Source organism: Pristiophorus japonicus, chromosome 3, assembly GCF_044704955.1.
Source record: "Pristiophorus japonicus isolate sPriJap1 chromosome 3, sPriJap1.hap1, whole genome shotgun sequence".
Lineage (NCBI taxonomy): Eukaryota > Metazoa > Chordata > Chondrichthyes > Pristiophoridae > Pristiophorus > Pristiophorus japonicus.
This window is the reverse complement of record NC_091979.1, coordinates 247,758,579-247,780,704: the sequence shown is the minus strand read 5'-3', so window position 1 is coordinate 247,780,704 and position 22,126 is coordinate 247,758,579. Positions and strand designations below refer to the sequence as shown.

General features: G+C 47.1%; 1 long non-coding RNA gene across 1 annotated transcript in view; it reads right to left on the bottom strand.

Annotated features, from left to right (window-relative positions):
• Positions 1-3,875: 3,875 nt before the first annotated feature.
• The window catches only part of LOC139260217 (uncharacterized), a 309,592-nt gene continuing 291,341 nt past the window's right edge, over positions 3,876-22,126 (bottom strand). The window contains exon 3 of the long non-coding RNA XR_011592736.1: positions 3,876-4,024. This is a non-coding gene — a long non-coding RNA (uncharacterized lncRNA). The remainder of the gene's footprint in view (positions 4,025-22,126) is intronic.

The following is a 22,126-nucleotide window of genomic DNA, read 5'->3' as shown; positions in this document are numbered from 1 at the left end:
GAAACTAATTGGTACAGTTTTAAAGTGGGTGCAGGTAAAGAGAGGCCTATACATGCACACATCTTTGAAGATGGCAGGATAAGTTGAGAATGCTGTTTTAAAAAAAGCATCTGGAATCCATGGCTTTATTAATAGAGTACAAAAGCAAGAAGTTATACTTAACCTTTATAAAACACTGGTTAGGCCTTGGGTATTGTATTCAATTCTGGGCACTGCAGTTTAGGAAGGATGTCAAGGCCTTAGAGAGGGTTCAGAAGAGATTTACGAAATGGTTCTAAGGATGAGGGAGTTCAGTTGTATGGAAGAGACTGGAGAAGCTGGGGCTGTTCTCCTTAGAGCAGAGAAGGATAAGAGGAAAGTTAGTAGCGGTGTTCAAAATTATGAGAGGTTTTGATAGAGTCAGTAAGGATAAATTGGCAGAAGGGCCAGTAACCAGGGGACACAGATTTAAAGTAATTGGCAAAAGAACCAGAGGTGAAATGAGGACAAAAAATATTCCACAGCCAGTTGTTGTGATCTGGAATGCACTGCCTGAAAGAGTGGAGGCAGATTCAATAGTAACTTTCAAAAGGGATTGGATAAATAATTTAGGAGGAAAAAATGAGAGGGCTATGGGGAAAAAGCAAGGGTGTGGGACTAATTGGATAGTTCTTTCAATCAGCCTTCATAGACATGATTGGCCAAATGGCCTCCTTCTGTGTTGTATCATTCTATGATTATACAGAGAATAGCTCCCATACCAGACCATTTTGGTATGCATGTACATTTTGCTCTAACATTCATTATTCTAGTATGTATTATGCAGCTGAGCTGCAATACGTTTCAGGCGAGGTTTTCAAAAAGCCATTTATGGAATGTTTACCATGAATTATGCAATGTTTAAAATGTTATAAAAGCAACATAATGGTATACAATCAAAGAGAAGGATTATGGCAACAGCAATCCTGTTGCTTGTTTCCAGAACTCCAGGAGACAAGTTAGCCTTTTCAGAGCACGTAAACTCCTCCCTGGGGTACTCGCCTCTGAAATTTCATTCCTTAACCACATTGGAAGGAAGACTGAAATACAGCGATATTTTGCAGCAAGATCAAGCGCATGGTCTAATAATTCACAGCCTTAACCTGTCAGAATCACCGCTATACAAATCTTCCTGATTTACTTTGAGATGTTAAGCACAGCTGTTCAGGGAGGGACAGCTTCTCTGGGATTTGTTTCATTGGGCTCTCTGATTCCTTTTGGTCACTTTCACAGATATGTACAAATATTAATTACAGAAACTGACAACATGTCCGGTGAGCTCCGTAAATATCTCTTCTGCTTGTCCAGTCTTTCACCACTCGTTTCTCTCCCCTGTCCCTTAGCTAGTCACGTTGGGATTGATACAAAACTCAGTCACCAACCCCCCCGCCCCACCCCACCCTCCCCCCCGCTCTTCTTCAAAAGGTGTCGTGGGTTCTTTTACAACCACCTAAGCGAGCACACAGTCTGATATCTCCTCCAAAAGATGGCAACCTCAATAATTCAACACTTCTTCAATACTACATGGGGGAAGGGTGGGGGATGTCAGCTTAGATTATGTGCTCAAACCCGGAGTGGTGTGCGACTTCTGTACTCAAAGGTGACAGTGCTACCCACTAATTAAACAGCAAATGTGCATTCATAGGTTCTGACATATACAACAGTGTCTGACTTGTCTCATAGGCCATAAGAGTGAAGCTCCAATGATTTATATCTATTACTGAGTGACAGGTCAGAACACACTCCTAAACATCGAACAGCTGATTTTCCAGATAGTGGACAGGAGCAGGGAAATCAAGGCGCGGTGCACCTCTCTAGGCCCGGGTGTACCAAGACTTTACAGTTGCAGTTGTGTAACACTTTTGTACAATAACATGCTGCCTTTTCCAGATGTATAATACTCTCATGTGTTTTATATAAGTACACCCTGTGTTGGTCAGATGTATAACACTCCCGTGTCTAATATATAATCATACACTGTGCTCGACATTATACAATCATTCTCAAATTCATCTGTCCTCAAAATTAGTTACCATCCTCCGCCTGCTTCACGATGACATGCAAGCCGTGATTCTTAACAATGGATTCACCAGAGACCCAATACAAGTGCAGACCGGGGTCAAGCAAGGCTGTGTCATCGCACCAATGCTCTTCTCAATCTTCTTCGCTGCAATGCTTCATCTCACCTTTAACAAGCTCCCCACTGGAGTGGAGTTAATCTATAGGACAAGCGGGAAATTGTTCAACCTCTGACGTTTCCAGTCCAGATCCAAGGTTGCTCCAACCTCTGTCATTGAATTAAAATACGCAGATGACGCTTGCGTTTGTGCACACTCGGAGTATGAACTCCAAACCATCGTAGACACTTTCGCTGAAGCATACGAGAGTCTGGGCCTTAGATTAAACATCAGTAAGACAAAGGTTCTCTACCAACCTGCCCCCGCCACACAGTACTGCTCCCCGATTATCAAGATTCATGATGAAACCATGGACAATGTGGACCACTTCCCATACCTTGGAAGCCTACAATCAGCAAGGACAGACGAAGTTCAACACCGCCTTTACTGTGCCAGTGCAGCCTTCGGCCACCTGAGGAAAAGAGTGTTCGAAGGCCAGGATCTCAAACCTGGCACCAAGCTCATGATACCCACCCTCCTATATGCTTCAGAGACATGGACAATGTACAGCAGGCACTTCAAAGCACTGGAGAAGTACCACCAGCGCTGCCTCCGCAAAATCCTACAAATTCATTGGCAGGATAGGCGCACCAACGCCAGAGTTCTCTCTCAGGCCAACATTTCCAACATCGAGGCATTGACCACGCTCAATCAGCTCCGATGGACAGGCCACATTGACTCCTAAAACAGGCACTCTACTCCGAGCTCCGACACGGCAGGCGAGCCCCAGGAGGGCAAAGAAAACACTTCGAGGACACCCTCAAAGTTAACATCCCCACCAATTCTTGGGAATCCCTGGCCCAAGACCGCTCAAAATGGAGAACAAGCATTCGGGAAGGCGCCGAACATTTCGAGTCTCTTCGTTGGGAGCACGCGAAAGTACAAACAGCAGAAGGAACTTACGACAAACTAAGCACCCCACCCACCCATACCTCCAACCAGCACCTGCCCCACCTGTGACAGAGACTGTAGGTCCCGTATTGGTCTCATCAGTAACCTTAGAACTCATATTAGTGTGGAAGCAAGTCATCCTCGACTCCAGGGGACTGCCTAAGAAAGAAGCTAGAATAACACACTCTGGCCATTGAGATTACACAAACGATTGGCACATTTATCTCGAATTCTTCTTTCTGCTCATTTAGTTTTGACCCAGTTGTATAACTAAAACCATAAAGAGAGGAACTTCAGTCAGATACATTAAGCGTTCGTATTTATCTCAACATAATGTCAGGCCTCCTTTTCACAAAGGTATACAAAACTTCTACATAACACATTATATTTCATGAAGGTATATATGATACCTTTAGATAATAACACACCCTGTTTTAGAAGTACAGCACTCAAAGATTTTATTAATACTGCCAAACACTGTTTCATAAAAGCATACTACCATGCACCCCCCCTCACAGGTAATATACGCTGTTCTTCAAAGAGGTAATAATCTGGCATACGTTTTTGCGAATAGATCTATTGCAGACAACCGTATAGAAGGTGGGTGGCCAGTCTATTTCCTTAGACAATCATCGCTAATAAGACAGGCAGTAAAGAGAAGACACAGTCGTAGCTGGGCCTTGGTAACCAGTAAATGCAAATTGATAACAGCGACTTCACTGCTCAGAGTGTCAAGGGCATTCTCTACTTCCACGGACACCAATATTGATTCAAGGGGAGACCCCTTGGCCTCCCTCCCCCTGAACGGCAGCTCTGCCTTGCGAATTATGCGTTTTACCTTCCTCTTGTTGCTCGGACAGACGTACAGGTAACTCAGCACGGCTTTCAGGCCCACTTTGTCATTGAGCTTCTCATACGTTGTCCCGTAGTCAGTCGACCTGAAATTAAAATGTAAAAAGTAAAATGAAATAGCTTCAGCATTTATGGCGCCTTTAGCCCTGACTTATGGTATGTTTACTTACAAGGAAGTAATTTATAATGCCGAGCTATAAGACTGGGTAATTCATATTCACAATAATGTTCTAGCTCTCCGAAGCATTAACTGTCGTATAAAATATGCATTCTTCATGCTAATCTAATGTAGGAGGAGAGCTGTTAATCAGCGTGCGAGTTTTTATGCCCCAGTTTGTTTCCCTATAAAGTAGAAAATGCCCGATTCAATCACAGCAGATCCTGCATAAAGAATTTAACTTTAATCAACAACTTCAGAATGATTGCCTGCCATTTGCCCAGTCACTTTTATCGCTGCTCATTGAGTTCAAAGACAGCCTGTAAAATAAATTGCCGTCGCTCTGTGATTCCTTCATTTCACGGGACTTAATTAAGGTTTTTATAAAATGAACTGAAAATCATTTGCTCTAAGCTGCGCTATCCCTTTTCCAATCGTTTACTTGTGGGTTTTTTCAGCTTAGCTTTACACAGATGAAGGAACTTTGCTGCTTTTTAACACAATCCCCCTTTCGGTGCTCAAAATAGGGGGAGAGGTGGCAGTGTGATTGGGACACAATGGCGTCATCACAAACAGTTGTAGATGCAATGTGGATTTTCTTTTTCTATATTCCCTTTTTTTCCAGCGAACTTTGTTCCAGGCAAGGCGAGAGACATTAGCAGAGGAGAGTTTCATACTTTTCACATCGAGGGGAGGGGCTTCGGTCTTCTGCCGTCCCTCTTAGCGTCCCGGATGGGCGGTAATCGCGGTGGAAAGCACTTGCGCCTGAGCGGCCATCTTCCAGCGCCCCGCTGGGATATTCGGTTCCGGTATCGACAGGACGCGGAGCATTACCGCCCGGAAGAGGCGAACTCCTGGTTGAAACACCGGCTCGATTTCGAGCTGCTGCCCGACCCGTAGCGCCCCCACTCGCGTGCCCTGGTGGGAATGCCTGTGAAAGCAGGCGGTCCGAACTGTAGTGGCCACAGTGAGGTAAGTATTGCCGACATCAGGTAAGCGCGATTGTTTTTTTTTGTGGTGGCGTGAGCTATGCTTTGGGAATGTTTTTGGTGTGTTTTTTTCAGGCTTGTCTTCCCCCCCCCCCACCCCCCCAGGCATCTGTTATGGCGCTCCGAGGCCGGCTGTTTAGCTCGTGATTTTCCCTTGCTCAGCCGGCCTAACGCCCTAAAAACGGTGTGCACCGCCTCCCTTAGCACCCTGCTCCAAACTCCGGGCCCAGCTGATGAGTTTTGCGGCGGCAAACACAAACCATTTGCCAGCACAAAATGTACCGCTCCACCAGGGACACCGCCCCAACTAAGGCGCAGCCGAATTTCCACCTCCAGGTGTCTGCATCATGTACCGCCAGGGTGCAGCACAGGTCCAATCCAGAGTAAAGTTTCTTCTTCTGCACTCCAGCATTGCACCTCAAACTCCAACCTCAAAGTTGCACTCCCTATTCCCTACAGACCTTTTCCTCTCTGACAACTCTGCATTCTTCCAACTCAGGCCTCTTGTGCATTCTTCAATTTCTTTACCCTACCATTAGCAGCCGTGCCTTCAGCCGTCTAGTCCCGAAGCACTGGAATACCTCCCTTAACTTCCCCACCTCTCTTTCTACCATTAAGACTCTCCTCAAAACCTACCTTTTTGACCAAGCATTCGGTCATCAATCCTAATATCACCTTCTTTGGCTCGGTGTCAATTCTTTCTCTGATAAAGTTGCTGTGAAACACCTTGGGACAGTTTACTACGTTAAAGGTGCTATATAAATGCAAGCTGCAAAGCACTTCATAGCCAATTTGAAGTGTAATCACTGCTGTGGATAAACACAGCAGCCATTTTGCGTGCTAATCAGATAAGTGACCACTTAATCTGTTTTTTGGGGGTGTTAGTTGATGGAGAAATGATGGCTAGGAGAATTGGGAGATCTCCCACAGTCTTCTTCAGATAAAACCATTGGATCTTCAACAGGCAGACCGTCATTTTAACATCTTGTCTGAAAACTACCACATCCAATGATGCAGCATCAGTGTGAAGCCTAGATTATATTGTCAGCTTTGACTCAATTGGTAACACTCTCGCCTCTTGAGTCAGCAGGTCGTGGCTTCACAAACTCTTGGTCAAGGGCAGGTTGCCTCCTCACTGAGGTATGGTTGCACTGGTACCACCCACCTGCGTTTACCTTACCCAAGTGGCAGCATAATTCCTTTTGCTCATGAATGTCATCAGACCATTTGATCACAAGGAGCATCAAAGCCAAGCCTGATCCTGTCCTCAACAGTATGCTGCACGCATACACTGCCAGAAAGGCTCACTGGATAACAATGGGGGAGAAGGCAGTCTGACCAATTTTCTCTTCCCTAACCCCGGCAGATGTTTCTCTTCCCTAACCCCGGCAGATGTTTCACTTCCGAACATCTGGATCAAAATTAAAATCATTTCAGGAATATGCCGGCTATTTCATGAGGTTTTGCTGATGCTCCACTTGAGGAAGGAGATCTGTGCTGAATCCCATACTCCTCGTGTCAGTGTGAATGTTTAAAAATGTATAGAGATATTGAAGTTGAGAACGTGGGAATTGTATAGGGACAGTATAAGCTAACAAACAATTCATGGAGGAATAGCCATGACATCTCAGACTCGAGACTGCGAAATGTTACAACACTAACACATATTGAAACAAAACCCACAGCTTGCAGAAAAATCTCAAGGTCTTATTAAATCATGTTATTAACCTGAAACATTGACAGAAGGTCTTTGTTTAAAATCGGACCATGCTTGGGTCGGCTTATGAGTGGACGAAGGGAAGGAGGGATCAAAAGAGATGGGCTGAGCTGGGATGTCACTCTAGCCCTATCTTGTTATCTTTTGCCGAAAATGTATAACCATCGTGCCTTGACAATGTAACGTCACTTATCCATAGGGAGTGTGTACGCTCTATCGAGAGAGTATATCTTCTGTCTGATAGGTCTTGCCGGCCGGTAAAATAAAGACTGCTTTGTTCAAAGCACAAGAGGTATTCGACTCAGTAATTTTACTGAACCAGATTTAGAGAAAAGAATCTACATTTACATCAGCAGCAGAGATTCCCTGTGGCATTGAGCGACAGATTGCTAAAAACCATCTCAATGCCCATAACTGGAGACGTCGTGGCTTCAAGGCCCATTCCAGAGAACCCAGCACAAAATCCAACTGACGCTCTAGTGCACTAATGAGGGAGTGCTGCACTGTCAGTGGTGCCGTCTTTCGGATGAGACGTTAAAGCGAGGCCCCATCTGCTCTCTCAGGTGCTGAGGTTGTGAAAGGCATGATGTAAATGCAAGCCTCCCTTTCGTACATGCTCGATTCTAGTGGGACTTGAAGCCGTCACTTTCTGACTCGGGGGCAAGAGTGCTACCCACTGATCACAGCTGTCACATTCAATTATTATTGAAATTAAAAATATACTTATTGGGTAAAGTTATATTTTTAACTTTAAAGATCAATGCTACATAAAGGTCACATGGATTTCCTTTCTTTCCCCCTCTCCTGTAGGCAGTAACTTGTACTGGGGTACAATGCCATGGGTATGGGCATGATACCATTCCTGCCTTCTCCATGTGGCCAGCCTTTACAGTTGGGCTCAGAGCGAAAATAAGATGACCCAGATTTTCCAAGTATATCCTGCTGGCAAGAAACCTTGTCCACCACCAATGCACGTTGGGAAATTATCCCTCTATGTTTGGAAATGAAAACAATAATACCTTAACAAAACATGCAAGCAAACAATAGTTCAGTTAACCTTGCAAACATTGTGAATCACAGAAATTTACAGCACGGAAGGAGGCCAATCAGCCCATCGTGTCCATGCCGGCCGACAAAGAGCTATCCAGCCTAATTCCATTTTCCAGGTCCGTAGCCTTGTAGGTTACAGCACTTCAAGTGCACATCCAGGTACTTTTTAAATGTGGTGAGGGTTCCTGCCTCTACCATCCTTTCAGGCAGAGAGCTCCAGACCCCCACCACCCTCTGGGTGAAAACATTTCCCCTCAAATCCCCTCTAAACCTCCTACCAATCACTTTAAATCTATGCCCCCTGGTTGTTGACTCCCTCTGCTAAGGGAAATAGGTCCTTCCAATCCACTCTATCCAGGCCCCTCATAATTTTATATACCTCAGGAATGTTCTGTGCTCCCTTAATGTCTGTCATTCTACACACTAAATAAGATTTTTAATTAAATGCATTAGTGGACAGAGAGCCAAACATAGCCCAGAATTTCCAGGCGACTTGACGCATCTACTGCGCTATTTTATGGCGCAAAGGAGAGAGGAAATGATGGTGTAAGTGACCTATACCATTACTTATGGCATTATTTCCGGGGACCTTCTACCTTCGCCAAAACAACGAGAGGTTAATTTACATGGCTGCATATAATGACACCACAAATCCCAGCCAGAATCGAGATGCTTGGGTAATTCCCCCCGTCAATCATTCCTGGAGACCGCACGGCTGCAAGTGGCTGGGATTGATTTGACGCACATAATTTGTATTGTGTAACTATCCTCCACTCACTGCTTTTTTACTGGAGAAATCACGCTGCTTTTATTGGGAGACGTTCAGTCATGAGTTCTATTTGCTGTGGTTCGTAGAGACTCTTTAAGTAGACTCTGTTTTCTGTTTGCTGAGTAAATAGGCTGGGTTTGCTGTAGGTCCTGCCCTGCCTCCAACTCACTGGCTGACGCAGGTGTCAATAATCTCCGTTAAAATCAGGGCAATCGCAAATTTCCTGAATTAACACTGCTGCTATCACTACTTCCGCTTAGACAGTAAACTAACGGGGCTGCTAGGCCCCCGGTGACCCTGCAGCAGCCTGATTTATGGACTTAAAGGCTCCACCTGCAGTTCAATTTACAAGTTTTCAAGTAAAACTACAGGAAATTACTTTGGCTACCAGCTGGGAGATTTGTCGGGATTTCATTACCTTGGTAAATTAGTCAGCATTTTATTATTGTAGTCTGATTTAATGAATGCATTTAAAACATGGCTTGTGACCATAACATTTCAAACCATGCAAAAGAAAGTTTGCCAGATTTGTTTGCAGAACTAAAGCGATCGCCAGCCGATTGAAGCAAATCGGTTTTCTTTTTAAATGGATAGCTCCTTTTGCCCATTGATCCAGACTGATGTCCTTTCTGTCCTGAATCCAACACCCACGCTTCTCCACTGCCTCAGCAGTAGCCGAAGGGCCTAGTTCAAGTGGAAGGCCTTGTACATGGCCTTCTTTGACCTCACAAAGGCCTTTGACACTGTCAACCGTGAGGGACTATGGAGCGTCCTCCTCCATTTCGGCTGCCCCCAAACGTTTGTCACCATCCTCCACTTGCTCCACAACAACATGCAAGCGGTGATCCGGACCAACGGATCCACCTCAGACCCAATCCACATCCGTACCGGGGTCAAGCAGGGCTGCGTCATCGCACCTACGCTTTTCTCGATCTTCCTCGCTGCAATATTCCATCTCACTATCAGCAAGCTCCCCGTTGGAGTGGAACTAAACTAAAGAACCAATGGGAACCTGTTCAACCTACGTCGCCTCCAGGCTAAATCCAAAGCCATCCCATCCTCTGTCATCAAACTACTGTACGCAGATGACACTTGCGTCTGCGCACACTCAGAGGCCGAACTCCAAGCCATTGTCAACACCTTCACCGAGGCATACAAAAGCATGGGCCTTACGCTAAACATCCGCAATACAAAGATCCTCCACCAACCTGACCCAGCCACACAGCACTGCCCCCGGTAATCAAAATCCACGGCTCGGCCTTGGATAACGTGGACCATTTTCCATACCTCGGGAGCCTACTATCAGCAAGGGCAGACATCAATGACGAGGTCTAACACCGCCTCCAGTGTGCCAGCGCAGCCTTCGGCCACCTGAGGAAAAAAGTATTTGAAGACCAGGACCTCAAATCTGGCACCAAGCTTATGGTCTACAGGGTAGTAGTGATACCCGACCTCCTGTATGGCTCAGAGACGTGGACCATATACAGCAGACACCTCAAAGCACTGGAGTAGTACCACCAGCGATGCCTCCGCAAGATCCTGCAAATCCCCTGGGAGGACAGACGCACCAATGTCAGTGTTCTCACTCAGGCCAACATGCCCAGCATTGAAGCACTGACCACACTCAACCAGCTCCGTTGGGCGGGCCACATCATCCGCATGCCCGACACGAGACTCCCTAAATAAGAGCTCTACTCGGAACTCCTACATGGCAAGTGAGCCCCAGATGGGCAGAGGAAATGCTTCAAGGACACGCTCAAAGCCTCCTTGATCAAGTGTAACATCCCCATTGGGAATCCCTGGCCCAAGACTGCCCAAAGTGGGGGAAGAGCATCCGGGAGGGCGCTGAGCAGCTCGAGTCTCGTCGCTGACAGCATGCAGAAACCAAGTGCAGACAGCAGAAGGAGCGTGCGGCAAACCAGACTCCCCACCCACCCTTTCCTTCAAGCAATGTCTGCTCCACCTGTGACAGAGACTGTAATTCGCGTATTGGACTGTACAGCCACCTGAGAACTCATTTTTAGAGTGGAAGCAAGTCTTCCTTGATTCAGAGGGACTGCCTATGGTGATGAAGGCTTTAATAAGGCTTATCAGATATATACATGTACTCCAAGTGCTGTACATAGAATAATTATGGCCTAAGGATAAACTGCAGAGTTGTCCTCTGCAATAAAACATCCTATTGGACCTAGGCCAAATAGATGTTGCAGCTATGCATGAAAGTGTAATGCAAGCTCCCACAAACAGCAATGCGATAATGACTGGATAATCTGTTTTTGTTATGTTGATTGAGGGATAAATATTGGCCAGGACACCGGGGATAACTCCCCTGCTCTTCTTCCAAATAGTGGCCGCGGGATCTTTTACGTCCACCTGAGAGAGCAGACGGGGCCTCGGTTTAACGTCTCATCCAAAAGATGCCACCTCCGGCAGTGCAGCACTCCCTCAGTACTGCACTGGGAGTGTCAGCCTAGATTTTTGTGCTAATGTCTCTGGATTGGAACCCACAACCTTCTGACTGAGAGGCGAGAGTGCTGCCCACTGAGCCACAGCTGACATTGAGATAAATAAAGAGAACCACGAGAAAAACCTGCATAAACTAGATTTAACCAATAATGTTCTTGGAGGACAGAAAACGGACAGTTATAAAAAGGTACAAATTTTGTCCAGCCAATGCTTCCATTCGTGCTGTTTTAAAACGTAGCTAACTTTTCACATGTTTAGTAAGAACTGTAAAAGAAGGATTGTTTCAATTAATCTTAAATTCTAGGAATTCTACTGTTTCACATTCATTTTAGTAAGAAACGGACGGACAAATGACTTTGGAAGATCCTCTCTGATCAACATCCTAGACTTTCAGGGTGTGAGGAAGTAAATCATGGAACTCTCTCACCGCTTCTGATTCACTGCAGTGCTCACTGAGGTATATTCAAATTGTAAATCCAGGAAATTTCGGAGTCAGTTCATAATGGCGAGATCAGAAGTTGTTAACAATGGGAAACCCGACCCCAACCCACCGCGAACACGCTTAATTCTGGTTTTTGGCTCTGTGGCTAACACACTCGTCTCTGAGTCAAAAGGTTGTGGGGTCAAGGGACTTGAGCACCAAAAATCAAGACTGACACTCCAGTGCAGTCCTGTTGCAGGTGCTGGAGGTGCTGTCTTTTGGATAAGACGTTAAACTGAGGTCCCATCTGCTCTCTCAAGTGGACGTAAAAGATCCCATGGCATTATTTCAAAGAAGAGCAAAGGAGTTATCCCGGTGTCCTGGTCAATATTCATCCCTCAATCAACATAACAAAAACAGATTATCTGGTTATTATCGCATAACTGTGTGTGGGAGCTTGCTTTGCGCAAATTGGCTGCCGCGTTTCCCACATTACAACACTTCAAAAGTACTTAATTGGCTGTAAAGCACTTTGAGAAGCCCGGTGGTCGTGAAAGATGCTATATAAATGCAAGTCTTTCTTTCTTTCTTTAACAGGGCGGGTTGGAGGTGGGGCAAGTGACCTGCTCTCAGGAGGCAGGGCAGTAATTATAATATGTAAACCAGGCTCCGTGTCTCAGACTGTGGATATAATAACAACTGAGAGTCAGTTTCCCAGGGCTCGGGAAACCCGGCAGCTGAAGGGAGGTGACAATTACTGGCTGCAGCGGGTCAGTGCTTTTCCCGCACTGCTTTTGGATCAGGAGGAGCACGAATGCTTCCCCCACCCCACCCTCCCCAAAGCTAACCTGCCACGATCGGCCGACCTCCACCCCCCGTGATCCAATGTCTCGAGCTTAAGTATGTGGAGGGTGGAAGATGGGAGGCCAGCCAGGAGACATTTGGAACACTCGAGTCTGAAGGTGTTTGGAGTATTATTTTAAAGATACTAAATGCCAGATTTCTGGGAGTAACTAGTTGTATCTCCTTATAAATATATGTTGCCAGACCCAAGCCACCATCCATTGACAGCCCTGAGGACAATTTGCCAGTCATACTAATTCATTTAATTATTTATCAGTGTGAGTATTGTTTTTTTGGAAACAAATTAACTTTTATTAATAAGTTCCCTAATAAAGTCATGTTAAATACCACAATCTTGTCAAACATCAGATTAATTATAATTCAGACTACAATAAATCATAACTTAAATGCAGAAGATGAGTTCTGGAGGAACACAGGTTAATTGTGATAAATTGATTGAAAATCTATTAGCTTGGAACTAATTACCCACATATATATTTTGGACAACTTTCTCACTCCTTCTACTGATTTATCATTCGTTGCTTTCAGATTCTCCAGTTCTGTTTCCAGTTGACTCTCCTTCTCTCAGATTCTCCCGTTCAACAAATCAGCTTGCAGCGCCACTGATGTAGCAAAACCCCCGAAGGAGCTTCGCGGGGTCGGAAGGAATAAAATGAATGTCGAGCCAAAGTAAGAAAGAATAGGACGGGCTGATCAAAAGCTTGCTCGAAGAGGTAGGCTTTAAGGAGAGTCTTAAAGGAGGAGAGGGAGATGGAGAGGTTTAGGGAGGGAATTCTAGAAAGTGGAGCTAAGGTGGCTAAAGGCCAATTGTGGGGTTAAGGGAGTAGGGAGAGGGTACGGTTTCTACTTGATTCTCCTGCCCTCAAAATGAGGTATTGCCGTGGGGCAGCTGATACTTGTGGGGTTTGTTCAGTTCAGCAGTTCCAAGAAAGATCATAAATTCTTCTAAATTTAGTCCTGAGGAAGCGCTATTCTGTCAGAGGTGCTGCCTTTCGGATGAGATGTTAAAACCGAGGCTCTGTCTGCTCTCCCAGGTGGATGTAAAATATCCCAAGGCACTATTTCGAAGAAGAGCATCAAAGTTATCGCAGGTGTCCTGGCCCAATAGCTATCCTTCAGCCAATACCACTAAAAAACAGGTTATTTGGTCATTATCACATTGCTGTTTGTGGGAGCTTGCTGTGCACAAATTGGCTGCCACGTTTCCTACATTACAACAGTGACTACACTCCAAGAAGTGCTTCATTGGCTGTAAAGCGCTTTGGGACGTCTGGTGGTCTTAGCAGCATATTAGAGCTTTTTTTTTAATGGCAATATTAAAGGATAAAGGGAGTGAGCAGAACACTGAGCTCATGTGACAAAACATTCCAGTGCAAACTAGAGGGGCTGAATGGTCTGTTTCTGTGCTGTAACGCTCTATGATTCCAGGTTTTGGTTTTCCCTTTGTGTCTGTAATCAGGTTAGTGTATTATGGTTACATTTCTAGTCCTCACTGTTAGTTATAGTAATGCATCCTTTAATTTGATTGCTAGGTTTTTGTTATATTAAATAAAATGACATAACTTGCATCAACCTTAATAGCTACACTATAGATTTTGTTGCCGCGTAAGTTTAATTGCTGATATGTTAATAACATTTTTGCCATTTCAAATGAGACTTTGGAATTTTTTTTTTAAGTATTAATTAATTGCATTGAATAATGCCACATCTGTTGAAAGAATTCTCCCTGACACATAATCGCCGACGTCAATCTTCATCGAAGGCCTTCAAAACCACACAGAAAGGAGGATTACTTGTCAGACTTGGAAATTCGTTGGTACATCAATGTAAATACAGTGAGCCAGAACGTGCCGTCTGGCCCTTGTTTCGGAAGCAGAGAAGGCCCCAACCCAAGGAGGCCCAAGGCCAACCCAAATGTGGCATTGGGCCTGAGGCCTCCACAGGCAGTTCGCCCATTTCAGAAGATGAATTTTGGGCTGCATGCTACCCTACGTAAACTAGAGGTGATCCAAAATTTGGCAGCCCGTGTCCTAACTCGCACCAAGTCCCACTCACCCATCACCCCTGTGCTCGCTGACCTACATTGGATTCCGGTTAAGCAACGCCTCGATTTCAAAATTCTCATCCTTGTTTTCAAATCCCTCCATGACCTCGCCCCTCCCTATCTCTGTAATCGCCTCCAGCCCCACAACCCCCCGGCCAGCACCCGAGATGTCTGCGCTCCTCTAATTCTGCCCTCATGAGCATCCCTGATTACAATCACTCAACCATTGCTGGCCGTGCCTTCTGTTGCCTCAGGCCCCAAGCTCTGGAACTCCCTGCCTAAACCTCTCCACCTCTCTTCCTCTCTTTCCTTCTTCAAGACGCTCCTTAAAACCTCCCTCTCTGACCAAGCTTTTGGTCACTTGCGCTAAATTCTACTTATACGGCTCGGTGTCAAATCTTTTATCTCGTAATACCTCTGTGAAGCACCTTGGACCGTTTCACGATGTTAAAGGTGCGATACAAATACAAGTTGTTGTTGTTGTTGCATGCCCCAGGTTAAGTGCCAGGTGGTGGGAGGACAGTGGGCGATTGCGACCAGCAGGAATGCTACGGAGCTGAGCAGTACGCTTGGCTGCACATGAATTTTAAGAAATAATTCAACTTGCCTTATGGTAAGGATCACTTGCTAGGTCACCGTCCATGCCTACAGTACTTTTTTGGAGCTGGCTCGTGCTCAGGGCAGCCCAATTTCCCTGAGGAGTCCTAAATCAGGCCTTCGCCCCTCATTAGCATATGCAAGGGGCCTAACACTTAACATAGGTGGTCACCCTGGACGCCTGAAAATCATCCAGGGCCAATATGTCCTCGGGGTATGGTTCTGCAAACTGGTCACTTTGCCCCTGCTTTCCCTCTGGGAAACGGGCGCAACGATGACCACTTTCTATCCCAGTATCTCCATTATGATATTCAGTGTCAGCTGTGGCTCAGTGGGTGGCACTCTTGCCTGAGTCAGAAGGTTGTGGGTTCAAGTCCCACTCCAGGGACTTGAGCACATAAATCTAGGCTGACACTCCCAGTGCGGTGCTGAGGGAGTGCTGCACTGTCGGAGGTGCCGTCTTTCGGATGAGACATTAAACATTAAACCGAGGCCTCGTCTGCCCTCTCAGGTGGACGTAAAAGATCCTGCGGCACTATTTCGAAGAAGAGCAGGGGAGTTATCCCCAGTGTACTGGCCTATATTTATCCCTCAATTAACATCGCTAAAACAGATTATCTGGTCATTATCACATTGCTGTTTGTGGGAGCTTGCTGTGCGGAAATTGGCTGCCGCGTTTCCTCATGTTACAACAGTGACTACACTCCAAAAGTACTTCATTGGCTGTAAAGTGCTTTGAGACGTCCAGTGGCTATAGAAATGCAAGTCTTTATTTCATTTTTCTTTTATCATGGTCTCCACGTCCCAGTTTGCCGATTGTGTTTGCAGATTGTGCAGGGCCAGCCCTGAATGCAAAGTTTTACTATCTTCTGCATCCTCCACCGGTAGGCTCGGCTAAACATTTAGCATTCATACCGATTGCAGCAATTTAGAAGATTGTGAAATCAGCATTTCACAAGTGCATCATAATTGGCCAATTTACTGCTGCTCCTGACATTCAAATTGTGCTTCAACAACAGGAAAGGGGCTGCCTGCTTCCATTTTGATTTGAGGGCATTTAGATCAAGCACAAAGAACAAGAGAGATCCTTACCAGCTAAAAGAGCAAACTATAGCCATAGATTTTCTCTCTGGTTCTCCTAACCTACGCACCACCAAGTAGGACCGGGGTGGGGGTGGCGGGGGCGGGGGGGGGGGGAGCGGAGGGAGAAAGGGGCTTTGTGCTGATCCCAGGCCTTCACTAGCACTGCTGTGAAACCTGCCTAAGTCATGCAGCCGGCCTGGTTTTCTCTCCCCCGCTAAAGAGGAATGAATACCACCTCCACCTGAGAATTCCTCACTGCAGTGCAGCCGAGATTGGAAACACGATGAGATACACAGAATCAATCCCCCTCCCTGTGAAGGTATCCCAGGGGTTGGAGAACTGCCACTATGCTGTGTCATGTATGTAGACCATGTATACTAACTATAGTCGCATAAGGTGTGCCACCAGAGGGCAATGCGGTGGGATACCTGAGGGTCACCTACATTGGTGTGCAGGGCTCAGTATAAAAGGCTGCCCACCATGCTTGTGCCTCACTCTGGAGTTACAATAAATGGCACTAAGGTCACAACAGCTCAAGTACAATACTAGACCTCGTCGAGTCATTCATAAGAGTATTAAAGACATAATAACTGGCGATGAGATTACGAACTTTCATGCAAAAATGACTAACGTTGGTGCATTAGAAAAGTTCTCAGAGGGTGAAGATTGGAAAGCCTTTGCGGAGCGGCTCGATCAATATTTCGTAGCAAATGATCTGGTCGGCGATGACCCGGCCACGCTGGCAGATAAGTGCAGAGCTGTCCTGTTGACCAGTTGTGGGCCCGCGGTCTACGGCCTCCTCAGGGACTTGCTTGCACCAGAGAAAACAATGACCAAGTCATACGAGGAGCTGAAAGTGCTAATTCGGGACCAACTCAAACTGAAGGAGAGATTCCTCACGGCCAGGCATTGATTTTATACACACTGCCACCCCGAGGGCCAGGAAATCGCGAAGTACGTTGCTGACCTCAGGAGGCTGGCAGGACCGTGTGAATTAGGCGCATCCCTCGACGATGCGTGGCGGGACGTCTTCATAATTGGCATCTGTCATGAGGCCCTTCTTCACAGGCTACTGTCTGCCGAAACCACCGTCACTCTGCAGAAGGCCATCAGCATCAGCCTCAAGCCTCAACCATCATGACCTCAAGCTGCAGCTCCAAGCAGATGGTGACTCACTCTCAGGACTCAAACCCGGCAAGTACTGTAAATAGAATGGCGCCTTTCACAGGCAGAACTGTTGAACGTGAATCTGCCCAGGACAGAGCGTACAGGCCCCCCGAGTCCTTTAACTCAGAGTCCGCCGAGGGATGCAAACGTAAGTCGAGTAGCACCATGCTGGCGTTGCGGAGGTAATCACAGGGCTCATCAGTGTCGGTTCAGAGATGATCTGTACAAAGGCTGCAGCACAAAGGGCCACCTCCAGCGAATATGCAAAAGAGCTGTGACACCACGTGGAAGAGGAGTCGGCAGATGACAGCGACTCTAACGTGGATTACGAGGGGATGGCTAGAGAGGCAGCTCAGTCCCAGGACGAAGTGTATGGAGTATATACCTGCATCATAGATTGTCCTTCAGTGATAATGGAAGTCGAGATAAATGGCGTTCCAGTCTTCATGGAAGTGGACATGGGGGCGAGTCAGTCAGTAATGAGCCAGGAAGCCTTTACGAGGCTATGGAATGATCAAGCTGAATGACCCAAGCTGGTCCCGGTTCAGGCAAAGCTGTGCACCTACACCAAGGAACTGATATCAGTTGTTGCTAGTGTGGATGTAAGTGTATCCCATGATGGCGCGGTGCACAATTTACCATTATGGATTGTTTCAGGTGATGGACCAACGCTACTTGGAAGAAGATGGATGGGGAAGATTCATTGGAACTGGGGAGAATTCATCCCTCCAGCGATCGACGTCCCCCGTGCTCAGAGGCAGAGCAAGCCCCCACCTTCGGTGGATCATGTATCGGAGAGCAGATCCGCGCAGCCCCCGAGGCACAGACTGCTCATCACTGCGTGGCGATGATCTGGTCGAGACGATCCGGTTTCAGTGGCAGAATCCCTGGGAAAGAAGATCGCGGTAGTCGACATCATGGACAGGGAAAAGCTGGCATCCAAACCACGAGGTGCAGCGCTAATGGAGCAACGAAACTTGGTTCCATGGAAGGAAGACGATTGGGGTCAAAGTAGTAAGGCCATTTTAAAGGAGGCCAGCAACCCGCTATTTTTGAATGTACTGCTTAAAATTGGTAACCAATGTAAAAGTCCAACTGTAACAAGCAAGATGTTGTTGAGCGATGTCGAGTGCAAAGTGCAATCAGCCAATGTAGCGGGCGAACACCTAATGGTCGTATACAGGTCCAGCGGGTTACCCAATGCTGTAGCCTGCGTCCCCGAGACCAGAACGATGTGTCATAAAGTGTCCCCACAGCTGATAGAAGTAGACAAGCCACAGAGTAAACGATCCCCGAAGAGCAGAGGCACCGGTCGTAATACCCTGCCTCAGATCAGTTTATCACCCGATGGCATGAACCGTCACGGGCCAGAAATAGTAAACTGCGCCTATGCTCGCAGTCGGCTAACGTTGCCCACCACCTGGGTGGAAAAGGCACAGCCCACGAACCCACTCACCACCACGGCAATGCCCAAGAGCGAAGGGTCACCCGTAACGGCTCCTCCGAACGGGACCTGGACCAGCCAGGATCCCAAACTAGAGAGTGCTCACAACGGTGCCCTCAAGGAAAGCGAGTCAGCAGTCCCCTGCGAACTGCTAGACAAGACAAGGCAGCCCCACCGTCGCTTAGACGAAACACTCACTCACTCAGACCACTTCCCAGGAAGCAGCAGCGACACTGTGCAAACGAAAAGGACAGGGAGGTCACAGACACATCAGCTGTCTTTGGGCCTGCCCGACACTAGGAGTAACAGCAAGAACCCTGAGCTTCGGCAACTCGAGCAAAATGAGCTCACCTCACCCACAGACCCACTAGCATGGGGCGCTGCACCACCACCAGACGACCCGGATCTCATCCGGCCGTGCTGGAACCAGACTGTCCTTGTGTACCTGTACTGATATACCTGTACTGATCATGTAAATGTACCACACAAAAAGAAACGCAACTGTAATCCACCCAACAAATGTACCAAGATGCAATTGTAAAACCCATGTGATGAACTTGAATGCAACTTGCTTGTAATGGGCCATTAGCATGATCTCTGTGTGTGGAATGGTGTAGTCATGGACTCACAACCAGAAACCACGGGGGCCTCCACTGGCAACAAATCTCACTACCAACCCACCCCAGCTTGAAGCGAGCCTCCAATGGTCAACCAGGAAGAGTAAAGCCCAGCTCACCATCAATGTACGAGTCAATGTGCATCAAAGACTTGGGGGGAAGTGATGTCATGTATGTAGACCATGTATACTAATTGTATAGTCACATAAGGTGTGCCACCAGAGGGCACTGCAGTGGGAGACCTGAGGGTCACCTGCATAGGTGTGCAGGGCCCAGTATAAAAGGCTGCCCACCATGCTTGTGCCTCACTCTGGAGTTACAATAAATGGGACTAAGGTCACAACAGCTCAAGTACAATACTAGACCTCGTGGAGTCATTCATAAGAGTATTAAAGACATAACATGCTGGCCTCTCATTTTTGAAGTAACGGTTCTATTTACGTTCTTCATCTTTTGTTTATTTCGCACCCCCCTCTTGTTTTGCCTCCTTTATTCCTCTACAAGCAAGAGCCTTGATTTTTCTGTTAATCACGGAAATTCCTATACGTAGGAACACTTTGGCCGAAAAATTCGGGTGCACCCCGTTTGGGGTCTGTAACACTCGTGAGGTGTGAGGCTTTGCGCCGGGGGGCAGAAATCTCACCTCTCACGAGAAATTGGAGTCACCGCCCCCCGGAAGGGGAAGTGGAGTGCTAAATCAAGCGCAAAGTCAAGTGCTCCACTTCCTTTCTGGGGCGGGAGCGAGGCACAATGGAGGGGCTCTTCCCTGAATTAAAGGGAAGGGTCCAAGCTGCATAATCTGCATAATAAAAGGGGTCCGACCTGGATCGCCGGGGAGTGTGGATGACGCATGATCGCGGCACGGACCCTGCGTCCAAAGGGGCAACGGTGAGGGAAAGAAAAGCGGACATTTTTTTTACAGAAGGAACCACGCACCTCCCCTTTAACTATCGCCCCGCTAGCAGCCGGCCGCCCGGTACGCGCCCCCTGAAACTGTCGCTGGTATCGGCCGGGGCAGCTCAGGGGGCGATACCCAATTTAGGGGCTGGGGCGCTAACGGTACGCTTCGCACGGCGATGACATCGCGATCCCCGGACGCGGGAGATCGGGGCGCAAAGCCGCCGCTAAACCCGCGGGAGTCGTTACCAGCACCGCGCCCGGTCGCAAAGTCGTTTGCGCCTCGTTAGCGAGAGGCGCAAATGACCCCAATTCCTCCCCCTTTATCTCAAAACATCTGCTGTATATTTATTGTCACGGACCTTGTGAGACGCTTTCCAAAACATATACAAGAGGCCAATCATCCACTGTGTTCAGCGGGTCCCAATTCAAGTCTCATTTGAGACTCTTGAGTCACTTCCCAGGGAGGGATAGCTGAGGCAGTATCTCTGTTGACTTCCTCCAAGATTTTAGGCTTCGGTACTAACCACAAATTCTCCGAGCTGGGCTGCAACCTGGGCTAAAAAGTGCCTCGCCTCCCCTTTACGATGGACGCAAGGACCCCTGCTGGACATTGAGCCAGCGCTCCGTTATCCGTTTACCAGGGTTGTCTGAAGTGGGTCCCAAAACCAACCTTCTGACTGTACAAAGGGCTATTTGACGAATTTACGCTGCCAAAACAGAGTCACACCTGTCGGAGAACTGTATCGGGAATTGAGCCAGTGGTCAGTGGGTCATACAGGACTATCCATCTATTCATTCTCCATTGGTCTCTTCATCTGAATTCCTGCTATACGCTGCCCACAGATAAGGGTCCATGCTGGGAGCATATACTTGCAAAAATTTTATGTCAGCTGTGGCTCAGTGGGTAGCACACTCGCTTCTGAGTCAGAAGGACTGGGGGAGAGAGAGACACGGTTGGAGGGGAGGGCGGTGGGGGAGAGACGAGGTGGCGTGGGGGATCATGTTCTTCCAACCCCCTACAAAGGACATCGTTGGAGTGGATGACATCCAGAAGCCACGATTCACTACATACCCAATAAACCTGTTAATAATCTGTACACAATGCCTGCCCCATCTATGGTGGGGAGGTGGGGGGTTGGGGGGCAGGGGGAAGGATGCACTTGGATAAGGCACTTTGGCTGGGGGAGGCATGCACTTGAACTGGGGTAAGGCAGTCTGGCTGTCTTCTAGGGAGCTCTGTCCTCTGTCACTTCAGGAAATCAAAGTGGATCGAGTTACAATTTGCAAAGTCAGTGAGGCCTTGGGATGGGCGGTTCCAGTTACACATTCCTGTGAAACTTCAGGGTGTGGCCTATCCTCCAAGGGGACCAATCATAGACAAAGGGTGGAGCATGGCGGCTATGCGCAAATTGGCTGCTGCGTTTCCCACATTACAACAGTGACTACACTCCAAAAGTACTTCATTGGCTGTAAAGCGCTTTGAAACTTCCCATGGTCATGAAAGGCACTATATAAAGCCAAGTCTTTCTTTTCTTTCTTTAATATTCTAACTCCATCGTCCATCTGTTCTGTTACCTCTTCAAGTTCCATTCGAGAATTTTTTTTATCTAAGTGCTGGAAATTTTAAATAAAGTACACGGCAAATCTGTCAGCATCTAAAGTGATGTCACAGTCAAAATGTTAAACTGTCTTTCCTCTTTGCAGACGCTGACCAACCTCCTGAGCTTTTCCAGCACTGGCTGATTTATCTTTCAAATTCTAATGAAGTTTGCTCAAATGAGCCATCTTTCACAAATCCCAGCGCACTGATTCATTGTCTTTATGCTCATTAAGTGCGTGTTTGAATTACTTTCTTTATAATAGATTCCACCATTTCTCCAATGGGGCAGGATTTACTGCCCAG